The sequence below is a fragment of the Pimephales promelas genome, chromosome 11 (genome assembly GCF_988280905.1).
Source record: "Pimephales promelas chromosome 11, fPimPro1.hap1.1, whole genome shotgun sequence".
Lineage (NCBI taxonomy): Eukaryota > Metazoa > Chordata > Actinopteri > Cypriniformes > Leuciscidae > Pimephales > Pimephales promelas.
The window spans coordinates 3,690,640-3,703,524 of record NC_142779.1 but is presented as its reverse complement, the minus strand read 5'-3'; the positions used below and the strand labels follow the sequence as shown (position 1 = coordinate 3,703,524).

General features: G+C 36.2%; 1 protein-coding gene across 1 annotated transcript in view; it reads right to left on the bottom strand.

The window, feature by feature from the left end:
• fgfr2 (fibroblast growth factor receptor 2) overlaps window positions 1-10,604 on the bottom strand; it is a 76,850-nt gene extending 66,246 nt beyond the window's left edge. Inside the window, exons 1-2 of the mRNA XM_089116767.1 lie at window positions 10,438-10,604; window positions 9,357-9,456 (exon numbers count right to left, since the gene is read on the bottom strand). The gene's annotated coding sequence lies outside the window, so the exon portion shown is untranslated. The remainder of the gene's footprint in view (window positions 1-9,356; window positions 9,457-10,437) is intronic.
• Window positions 10,605-12,885: the final 2,281 nt, after the last annotated feature.

Genomic DNA, 12,885 nt, shown 5'->3' with positions numbered 1-12,885 from the left:
TTGGTTACCAGTAAAGTGCATTATATGGAGAAAATCCTGGAATGTTTTCATCAAAAACCTTAATTTCTTTTCTGCTTCAGCGTGAAAAAAACGTTCAGCGCCTCGTTACGCTCATGGCGTTTAAAAAACGCAGCGCTCCCATTGAAAACAATTGAAAACATACGCCAGGCACGTGGAAAAATGCTTTGGTGGACACACGGCCTAACAGCGTGTTGGACGTCACACGCATCACACACATGACCAGCGTCGGCTAATAGTGAGCCTACGTGTGACGGACAACACAGAAGCGCAGCACTGTTACACTACATGCACTACGCACTAAAAGTATTCTCGTAGCTTGATAAACTTGATAAACTCTAGTCACTCGGACTATTTTAACGATGTCTTTAACTTTTCGGCCGACAAGTTTCAATCCCTTAGAAGCCTATGGAGGAGTGATCCAGCTCTCAGATTTAATCAAAAATATCTTAATTTGTGTTCCGAAGATGAACGAAAGTCGGGGTTGAACAACATAAGGGTGAGTAAATACTGGCAGAATTTTCATTTTGGAGTGAACTATCCCTTTAATATCTGCGAACCCTTGATTCTGATGCTCCTCAACAGACATTCTACTGACTACAAGTAACTTTGCAAGTACTTGCCAACTTATTCTACTAACAATAACCTAACAGTCTATTTAGGGAAAATTTTGGCCGATACCGATAACCGATAATTCTTTATATTTGAAAGCCGATAACCGATATATCGGCCAATAAACTTAAATCCAAATTTTTATCTAATTTTGAGAGCCTGATTACAAAAACAAAAGTCTCACAATTAAATCCACGTCCCAAGCACAGAATTATAATGATGTTCTCATTATAGTGTTGTATAGCCGATATGGCAGATTTGCGCTGCACACACTCTAAAAAATGCTGGGTTGTTTTAACCCAATTTTGGGTCAAATATGGACAAACCTGAAATGTTGGGTTAAAAATGTAATGTAAAAATTTAACCCAACGGCTGGGTTAGTCCATATTTGACCCAAAGTTGGGTTAAAACAACCCAGCATTTTTTACAGTGCATGTTGTCCATTTTTTGAAGAGATTTCAATCATATTTCAAGAAATTCAAAAACATAAACAGTTCTCAACAAGTGTCTCAGCTGAAGGGAATAAAACATTATTTAATATATCGGCCAAATTTTCTTACCAGGCCGATAACGATAAGATTAAAAAAATGAACATATATCGGCCGATACTGATATGCTGGCCGATATATCGTGCATCCCTAAGTCTATTACAGTCTACTAATACTCTAATGACTTGACATGTAGTTGCTTGTATAAGTTACTTATAGTTAGTAGAATGTCTAAAGTGGACCATTAAAATAAAGTGTAACCAATTCTTGTTTTTTTCATAAGCTTGTCTATAAAAAAGTGCTTAAAGTACACCAATATAGTGATAACATATGCAGATTTTAGTCATCAGACCCAAGTGAAAAAATGAAACACTCTCGCTCGTGCTGCTCTCCACGGCTGTAGAGGTCTAGCGGCAGGCATGCAAGTTATTTCAAGCACTCTAGAGAGCAGCAGCCCAGACATCTGAAGAATCTACTTCACCAACACACACACACACACACTCATTCTCTCTCTCACACACACACACAGTTCTAGGGCTGGAAAGAGACGGCACTGGGCGTAAGGATGAGGGACTGTTAATGCAGAAGGTGACAGGAAAGGGCAGAGGTCAAGAACCGTCATCTCTACAAATCACCAAAGACTGACGTTTATGAGCCATTTAAGACAAAGACTTAATTAAGGAGACTCATTATCATGCTACACTCAACCTGTCTCTGAAGACACCGCATATTTGATGTGCACTCTACCATGGTTTTATGAAATTTACCTGAAAAAGGTTTGTGGAAAACCTTAACCAAGGGTGAAGTATTCGACATACACTGTTAAAAACAAAGGTTTACGTTAGAACCAAAACTCTAGTTCTTAAATGGATAGTTCAACTTTTAAAATGACATCATTGTTTACTCTAGGTTATGTCATTTGAAACCCATATGCTGTTGTTTTTATTTTTGGAACACAAAAGGAAAATTCTGAAGAACATTTACACAGTTATTTTCCATGAGACAGTTCATAGTGACCACATTGGTCAAGCTCCAAAAAAAAGAACAAAACACCTCATAAAAATAATCCATACAAATATATTTCAAGTCTTATTAGCTTTGTGTGAGAAACAGATTGGGATTTTGGGTCGAAACTCTTTTAAAATCAGCCCACCAATGCTCTGAAATGCAATTTGCATCTGCATTTGGGCCTTTGTAATGTTTTTGGAAGAGGTCTCTTATGCTTGCCAAGGCTGAATTTATTGGATCAAAAAGACAGAAAAACACTAATATTCTGAAATATTATTATAATTTAAAAGAACTGTTTTTTCAGCATCGTTACTCCAGTCTTCAGTGATCTTTCTGAAATCATTCAAGATTTGCTGCTCAAGAAACATGATTATTATCAATGTGAAAGTTGTGCTGCTTGCTTCATATATTTTTGTGAAAATGTCAACAGGAGTCAACAGGATTCTATTGAAATAGAAACATCTTGTAACAATATAAGTGTCTTTCTTGAAACTTTTATCAATTTAATGCATCCTTGCTGAAACAGAAACGGAAAATTTACACATTTAAAAATAAATGTTCAAATGCATTGATGGACAATGCATGTAAAATCCATGAAATTTGTCCATTCAACCCATTAGGAAATAGTACTTTTAAGAACTGTTCACTGAAAGGTCCTTTGGGAACCAAAAGTGGTTCTTCTAAGGCATCACTGACGAGTATATGAACCCAAAAACCCTTATGCTGATCTAAAGAACCTATAATGAACTTATGAAGCACTGTGCATATCTAATGAACCCTGATTCATCTAAAAGATTCAGATTGAGAATGAATCAGTTTAAGTTTAGTGGATGTTCCTTCAGTCTATCACTGCATCTTCTCTTCATACAAACCAACATGTTTCCACAGTCAACTTATATGGTTCATATTAAGGCCCGGGGCGATTGTGCATGCACACACACACATTTATTTTCACATTTGTTTTACATTGCACTCAGGATATGAGTCATCTACCTCAGATCTTTTAATTATAACATGACAAAAATACATTGCAAAAAAAAAAAAAAGAAGAAAACAAGAAGAAAAGTCCTCCGGACGTTTAGGAAGTCTGGGGCCTAAAGTGCTGAAAAGATGACAATTAAACTCAAAGACTAAAGTTGAGCTATCAAGGTGTTGAAGTGTGTTTAACAATCTAGTCACGCTGTAATCTTCACACGAGGGAGAAGCAGAAGCAGACGAGACGAGTTTAATACTTCTCAACCCTGAAGAAAGTGCATCTGCTTTCATTCATCTCAGATTGATTGTTTCTTGATGAACAAACAAACATGAGCTTCAAAATGAAGCTATTAATATGAATGACTAATCATTTTCTGATTACTCTAGCCGCAACTATCTAGAACTCTTGTTAGGGTCCAAACACACAGCTCTCCTGATGTGTGAGGACTGCAGGTTACGTATTTATGCTGACTGAGCGAATCCATGAACTCATTCTGTCTGGACGAGCAGGAAACGTGGTTAAACTTTAGCACTAAAACTGTCACAAACAGGCCCGACACAAACCCCAAACACTCCTGTGTGTCATTAGCAGGATAATTAGTCAACCGAGATGGTCACTACAAACTGTTTATACACTCTCAACAATGCTGGGTTGTTTTAACCCAAATTTGGGTCAAATATGGACAAACCCAAATGTTGGGTTAAAAATGTAATTTAAATTTTTAAGCAACTTCCACTTTCAACTGTGAATTTTTTACTTACATTTTCAACCCAACATTTGGGTTGAAACAACACTCTAAAAAATCCTTTTAACCCAATTTTGGGTCAAATATGGAAAAACCCAATTGTTGGATTAAAAAATGCAATTTTTAAACTTAACAGCTGGGTTTGTCCATATTTGACCCAAAATTGGGTTAAAATAACACAGTATTTTTTATAGTATAGCGTTCATCTATCTGTATTGTAATGATCCGACACAAACACAACTGTTCCTCAGTGACAAAAAATACCCAAATTACCAAACTTTGCCATCACTGACAAATCAATCCTGACTATGTCAAAAGGTTTAGTAAAAAATGCTGGTTTGTTTCAACCCAAATTTGGGTCAAATATGGACAAACTCAAATGTTGGGTTAAAAACGCAATTAGAAAATGTACATTTGAAAGTGAAAGTTGAAGTTGGGTAAAAATTTGAAATTACATTTTTAACCCAACATTTGGGTTTGTCCATATTTTAACCAAATTTGGGATAAAAAAACCCAGAATTGTTTAGATTGTATAGATGAAAACTTTGGCAAATAGACTCATTTTTAAAGGTTTGGGAAATGGAAAAGAATCCTCTTCTGCTCACCAAGTCTGCATTTATTTAACCAAAAATACAAGAAAAACAGAATTATTGTGAAAAATTATGTATCTGTATATTTTAAACTGTAATTTATTCCTGTGATCAAATCTAAATTTTCAGCATCATTACTCCAGTCGTCACACGATCCTTCAGAAATCACTCTAATATGATGAAGAGAAATAATATGAGCTCAAGAAACATTTCTGATTATGATCAATGTTGAAAACTGTTGTGCTGCTTCATATTTTTGTCAGGATTCTTTCAAAAATTGAATATTCAAAAGTTCAAAACAACATACTGACACTTTTGATCGAGTCCTTGCTGAATAAAAGTGTACCTTGTGTGAAGAGTGTAATTTTTTTTAAGTATAGAGTCTACTTTTTATTTGTTTTTATGAGTGGTGTTTTAATCTTAACAGCTATGAACAAACTCATACTGCAACACTCCACAGCACTAACACCATAACAACGAACTAAAACCAATTTAAAACACCTTAGGAACTGCATAGCAACACCCTGGAAACCAACCACCACATGACAGTGAGTTTATCATGGGAAAACACAACTCTGAAAATATTCCCATGCATTATTCCACTAGTTTATTAAGATGTTCACACTCATCTCTCTTCTGTGTAAATGCGGCTCCGCTTCAGTTGTCTTTCATCTGGAGATACATAAAGGCTTTGAGACGTCTCAGCGAGACACTAGAGAATGTGAAGTGTAGTTGAATAGAGGAGAAGGAGGGGAAGACTAGAGAAACGGGTTTATGATGAAGCTCTTCAGCGGTGTGTTGACACAGACGTGGATTGTATTGTGACAGCACCTGGAGGAGCGAGACAAGGCTAGACTGAAGACACTGCTGTTTCTTCATTAACTCTCTCTGCTTTACACTTTCTGGTCCAAAAGAAAGTCACTGTTTGGATTTAAATAGACAAACGCTTAAAAATCTATGATTGGATCATGATTGCAGTGATTATTATGTTAGCATGTTATGTTTGACAAGATCTTGACAAAAATGTATGCACCGTCACAACATTTATGAAATTTAAGAGCTTGTATTGTCAATGCAAAGGTCCAGTCTCCTCCAGCACATCCCAATTAATGTATGCAGTTGTTTAGTAGAATGTCCAAGCTGCTGTTTTCAATTTCTCAAACTTATTCACAGCTAAACACCTGACCTCAAATATTTACTTTAATTGCCTCCCGGGATTTTAAGTTAATATTTCAGTAAATGAACAACACTTGCACATGTTCACACACTTCACAGGTCTCTGATGTTGGTTAATGGTCACAGGTTTTTTTTAAGAATGAACAATTCTGGATTATTGAAATTAGTTATTTATTTATTTTTAAAGGAAAAGCATAGTTTGCAGCTTACATCGGTGGTGACTACAAATTTCCATGCTTAAAGTAGTTGACTTTAAAAAAAACTTTTGCTGATAATTTACTCACCCCCATGTCATCCAAGATGTCCACGTCTTTCTTTCCTCAGTCAAAAATAAATTAAGGTTTTTAATGAAAACATTCCAGGATTTTTCTCCATATAATGGACTTCAATGGGGTCCAAATGGTTCATGGTCCAAATGAGAGTTTCAGTGCAGCTTCAAGACCCTTATTCGTCGTCTGGTGTCGTTTAAAGCCATTTGAAGCTGCACTGAAACTCTCATTTGGACCTTGAACCGTTTGGACCCCATTGAAGTCCATTATATGGAGAAAATCCTGGAATGTTTTCATCAAAAACCTTAATTTCTTTTCAACTGAAGAAAGAAAGACATGGACATCTTGGATGACATGGTGGTGAGTAAATTATCAGCATTAGTTTTGTTTTGTTTTTAAAGTGAACTACTCCTTTAAATGTGTTATTCAATAGTTTTGATGATTTGATGTAAAATGTGGAAAATAAAATAGGCATAATAAAAAAGAGAACATGTGTCCAAACGTTTATGTACTCTGAAAGCATCATATAACCAATCTTGTTTACACAAGACGGTTTTTCTATCAGGAACAGGGTGCACTTTTATACAGACGTTCCTCAAACTTTCCACATCCATTTGTGCCTAAATATGAGTCCAACTAAACACCCCCATATCAACTAATCCAGCGGCGCTCAGACGAACTTCAGAAGCGGCGATCACTTAATCTGGATTAAAACGAGATTTTTCGTTCTGGTCGGGGGAGGTGGAAAAACAGAAAGATTTATTGGCAGTGTTTGCTCATTTCATGCTAGGCTCAGAGGAGGGAGGTGTGGACTGTGGAGAGACGCTCACGGGGTTGTTTTCACACACATGCTCGTACGCATCAGTCCCGGCCCGTTTCATACGCATCGCCTACGGTTTAAAGGCGGATAGAGGCGAGCTTTCACTCGACCCTAATAAAGAGCTTCTGTGAGCGGGTTGACTTTGAGCCGGCCGTCGGGTCACGGCATGTAAGTCTGCAGGTGAACAAATGACAGATTTACATTGTGGTATTTCCCCTTGCTCCACTTTCTGCCCGCCTAATGAGTGTATTACACAACACAGCAGCGTCGAATCTCCCGCCGGCTTTCCCTCCGGCGAGTCGAAGCGTGTTCGAACTTCTGCAGTGTGTGTTGTTACCACACAATATTCCTGCGACGACGTTGCCCTCAGGTTTTCACTGATTTTATGCCAAAACTGCAACTTGTTTGAAAACACTGCAGGCAAAGTTACATTTAATGACTTTATCAGCAAGTAGAACGAACGATTGGAGGATTTGCATGTTAAATTGGCCTACTTGAAGTTTCTCAAATGGCGTGAGGCTATAAATAGACATGAAAGAGCAGATGAGGAGGAACGTTGCAAACACAAACACTGTTCAAAACCGAGCCAATCTAAACAGCATCAGCTTCCAAACTCAGACTTCAGCAAGTATTAACACGAACATTACATCATTAAAGTCTGTCGGATGAGAGGCACGATTAAGGCCAGTTCACACCGAGAACGACAAATATAACAATAACACCACCAGCGATCTGTTTATTATAAGAACGCTGAAGTTTTGTCATCTGACACTTTAAATAATCGAGTTTTTTAAAGTCACATGGATCCTGATTGCCTGTCAGTGTTTTTATCATTCGTGTTTCTCTGTGCCGCCATTGTTGACTCTGCCATTATTTAAATTGAGAATGATTTTCTTTATCTTTAATGTTATTATTCTCATCCTCGGTGTGAACGGGCATTTACACTGTAAAATATGTATTCCAGACTTTTTTGAATATAAATATCTCCATTACCATTCAAAAGTTTGAGGTTATAGGATTAATACATTCAGCATAAACTAATAGCCTACTTTATTCAGCTTGGAGCATTAAATTGATTAAAAAAAACTGTAAAGAAGGCATGTAGGCTATAGTGTTAAAAATAGCCTATTTCTATTTCATATGAATCCTGTTATAAATGCTCAAAGTCACATGATTTCTGATTGCCTGTCAATGTTTCTTGAGCAGCAAATCATCATATTAATGATTTCTGAAAGATCATGTGACACTGAAAACTGGAGTAATGAAAATGCAGCTTTGATCACAGAAATAAAATTTCACAATATTACTGATTTTACTGTATTTTTGATTAAATAAATGCAGCCTTGGTGAGCAGAAGAGTCTTCTTTCAAAAATATTAAATTAAAATTTTTGACCACCAGTGTTTAAAAAAATAATTGTAAATGATTCTTAATCATTTAAGACTAGCTTAATTTTGGGGGGAATCGTCAGTGTCGATTTTATGATTGACAATTCAAGATAAAACTGTGCTTGAAACTCCTGCGGAGTCCAGATGGATTGGCCGACATTGTTGTCCTGAGACACACATGCTGGTTTTCATGTTTTATTGGAACCATTAGACATAATACTGTAATACTGATCTTTATACTGTACAAACTGTACTGTATATTCTATCCCCCAACCCTAAACCTACCAATCACAGAACATTTTCTGTGTTTTTACATTTTCAAAAAACATTATATAGTATGAATTCTCATTTGTTTTCCTCATGGGGACCAAAACACTTCCTCACAAGGACAAGGATTTTCAATATTACCATCTTTGTGGGGACATTTTGTCCATATAATGTAGGGTTTACCTTAGCCACAAACACACACACACACCCTCCTCATTCATCCCACCCAGCGAGAGCCATCACTCCTCCAGTGTGTCAGAGTAATTTACTGTGACAACACACACCAGTGGGCCACCATGAGCACAAATTCAGAGACGGTGAAAGTGTGAAAACACAAAGACACTGAAAGAGAGAGAGATTTTTGATTCTTGTTGAATGTTTTACTTTAAATTATTTCTGCGATCAGAAGGGACTTTGATTTTAAAACACATCGTTTCAGTGAGTGATCCACAATTTTCTCCAGAATATGGGTCAAATATAAAATTACTAGGACGATATTTTCATTCTGCCACTGTTACAAAAGACCTGTGTTTAGAAATGTAAATCCTTTTTGATATTTCTTCAGATGTATTATTTCTGCTCGTGCTGTCCCGCTTGGTTGAGAGAAGTCTCATACATTCTCAGACGTGGAGCAGCAGTTAATACCATATTTGACTTAATATTTTTTAAGCTATAGCTTAACAAACATTAGCTATAGCTTAAAAAAAGGTGTTCCCATGAAGAGAAGATGAATACTGTAATCATCCAGTATAGGGTCTATATCAAAGTACCCTGGTTCTGAGACCATCACTGTACCATGTTATCACATTTGTATAGGCTCCAGAGAATGACATGGACACGTGACTGTAAAGAGGTATAAATCAAAAACCATGTGAAGCCTCTCCTTCCCCAAATGGAGATGACAAACTGGAGCATCTGATTTAGCAGAAGCGAGTGATCAGGTGTTTGTTTTACATTAGTCTTGAGATTTAAAGCCATTAAAGTGTCGAGGTTTTCTCACCTTGTGATCCGGAGGAGGGTTGAAACTTCACACATGGATGCTTGGGAAACGTGTCCTGTTATTCTCCCCATCACCCCCACTGGTTTCAACTACATTCCAGCTGGGTGAATATCATGAAACCAAATGTTAAGTAATATATATATATGTATATATATATTTTATTATTATTTTTTTTTTTCAATTTTGATAACACTTCACTTTAGGGTCCAATTCTCACTATTAACATGGTTAAAAAATATGATTTATATTTGAAATAAGTTTTTTTTTTTTAATGAACTATTGGACAATGACCTGAATATGTTTCCATGAAAATCACCTAATTTGACCATTTTAAATGTATAAAAATAATAATAATAATAATAATGAAATAATAATAATAATAATGATAATAAAAATAATAATATAATATAATATAAAATAATAATAAAAAATTATTATATAATAATAATAATAATAAATAAAATAATAATAATAATAAATAATAATTTTAAAAATAATAATAAAAAATTATATTTTTTTTTTACAAAACTATAAAAACACTATTGGCTCAAAATAATGTCTCCCCTAACTCTTTCTTTCTTAAACATTCTTCCACCATCCAATCAGATCTGGAATTCCTTTCTAAAGAAATAAAAATACTAATTACTAAAAGTATTTTTTTTCAGAGTCAATCTCTCTTTGTTTTTAACTTGTTTCTATTGCTAAAACACAAGACTTATGAGCTCTGTGTCCCTTTGAGAGTTTCTAAAACATTTGACCCCCAAAAGTTCAGCAGAATTTCCCAACTCTGCACCTGGATACCCAAAGAGTTGTGGGAATGTCTTAACAAGTGTCTCTATGAGAAAACATGCTTTATGATGACAGGGACAGATAATGCAGTTGTTCAAGTACGTTTTGATATGAAAAATTATTCCATGAACGTGTAATGGAACAATGCGCTCATACTTCAGGGAATTGCACTTTCCTAGCATTTTTATAAATGACTTTGTGATCTTATCTTTGTTGTTTCTGCTTTAGCACAAGTCGATTTCTCAATAGCACTGGGCATGACCCCATCAAGATAATGTGAGGTTGTGTTTACCGTGTGTATTTGGGTGTCCATCTGTGTGCCAGCTTGCCTGGTCAGTGGGAGATGTGTCCCGCAGCGTCGCTGTCTGCTGGGAGTGTTGGACCATGTGGCTCGGTCTCAAAAGAGGAGGCTGGGGTCTTGGTGAGACCATCAATCCGTGAACATCAGGACTGTCACAGTCTATCTGGTGGACATTCATACACAGAACAATACAGACTATTTAAAGAAGAGATACATCATATACACTCACCTAAAGGATTATTAGGAACACCTGTTCAATTTCTCATTAATGCAATAATCTAATATCAACCAATCACATGGCAGTTGCTTCAATGCATTTATGGGTGTGGTCCTGGTCAAGACAATCTCCTGAACTCCAAACTGAATGTCAGAATGGGAAAGGTGATTTAAGCAATTTTGAGCGTGGCACGTTTGTTGGTATTTCACAACCTGCTCACTTACTGGGACTGAGTGTCAGTCTCTAGAGCGCCTCTTGAGATCAGGGGAGTGAGGTTTACACGCACAGCTCTCACTGGCTGGCCTCCGTTACATATATAACAAACTACTGATTCCAAACTCCAAAATCATCCTGATTTAAAAAATCATAAAGTGTATCTCAATAAGAAAGTATTCTCTTTTTTCACCCTAAACTGTTGTAGCATTAGGCGTTCGAGGGTGGATAATCCGGGGTGGATTAGAGGCCGAGGGGAATCTGAGGGGCAACAATGAGGCAAAGATCCGGGATGCAGTCAGTAAAGACACTAATCAGCTTTCTGATTCAAAGCTTCAAAGACTAGGCCTTATGATCAGACAGACGGAGGGGAGGCTAGAAATCAAGAATATTTTTTTAAAAATCAAGTCAAGTCCTAGGATGGGCTATGCAAATCAAAATAGAATATTTTTACTTTTAAAACGCATATACCTGTTATCTTAATGTGAACAGTTTAACAAATATTACATTAGAATATATATCTTTATAAGCTTTCATCAAACTAATTTGCTTCTCCTTTAAATTTACCTTCGATTCAAATTACATCAGGCCCTCTTATATTTTCAACCTTTCCTCTCTAAATTAATGTCATTTTTCATATTTCAATCAATCAATTCCCAATGGAAAAAATCAAGTTTCGCCATATTTTTTTTTTTTGTGATTGACAATTTTTTATAAACATGTCACATCTCATAAGTAAAATGAATTGTGAACCAAACATATATTATATAAATAATATTTAATAGCGCTTTTAGTTGTTTATCGGATCCGTGAGACAATGTTGTCGTCTGTGCGTAAAAAACACGAAGGAAATACTTTTCTTTTACTTTTTAAGTACATCGGTGTCATGTAACCATACCCTAAAACTAAAATCATTTTTAAAAAAATCATTAGCCTAGTTAAAATAAAATAAACGATAACTGAAATAAAATAAAAAAACTAAAAACAAGAATTATATAGACATGTTAAAAAATTATTTTAAAAAAACTTTAACTAAAACTTTAAAGTTAAAATGAAAACAGAAAATATAATAAAAATCAAATGAAATTAAAAATATTAACAAAACTATAAGTGTACATCAATTATATATATAAAAAACACTCCTGCGAACACCATTTCATTCTCTCACTTTAAATCTGTGCTATTCAGGTACTCAATAAATAAATAAAAAATAAACTTTAAAAAGATATCGTTTTTAATAAGTGCACTTAAATTACAACGTACACACATGCACAAAAACAGCACAAACGCACACACCACGCCTCAATCCAAACATGCCAATTTTCCAGCTGGCCGCCAACTACACACTGCTGCCTTTCCAACCCTTCCACACATATTTGACCCGGAGGCCAGGGAATGTCGTGTAGAGACGGGCCAGATGACACGGCGGAGGTGAGGCGGGGGTCCAGTGCTAACTGTGCTGTGAATGACAGCGCCTCTCTGTGTGTGTGCAGTCTGAACGCCTAATCTGCTAATGTATTCCTGAGGTCAGGAGGTCCTCCACCAAATCAATGGCAGGGATTTACACAGCTTTCCCCTGGAATGTGCCTGATCCGCACTCCTCTCCGCGGCCGGGGGGAAAACATCCAGTTTGGCAGCGCCGTCCAATTTTCCGCGGAATTTAACCAATGAAAAGTGAACGGGGGAGGAGGAGGAGGAGGCCAGTGACATCCCCCGCTGACATAACGCTTCTCGCTGAATAATATTAATACACATAAAGGATGAAAATCTTCTCAGACTGATTAAAATGAGCTTGATTTGAGAGTCTGGGAGTTTGAAGTGCACTTTAAAGTAGTCTAACTTCAAGAATTTGGCCTTAAACTCACTCAAAAGTGCAATTCATGAGATAACAGAAAATACCCATTCTAATGATTATTGACAAAGGACCTTACATGTTGAATCAGTTAACTAATAGTTAGGAATGAACAGTTAATTTACTACAATCTGAATCTCAATAGATTAATAAAGGG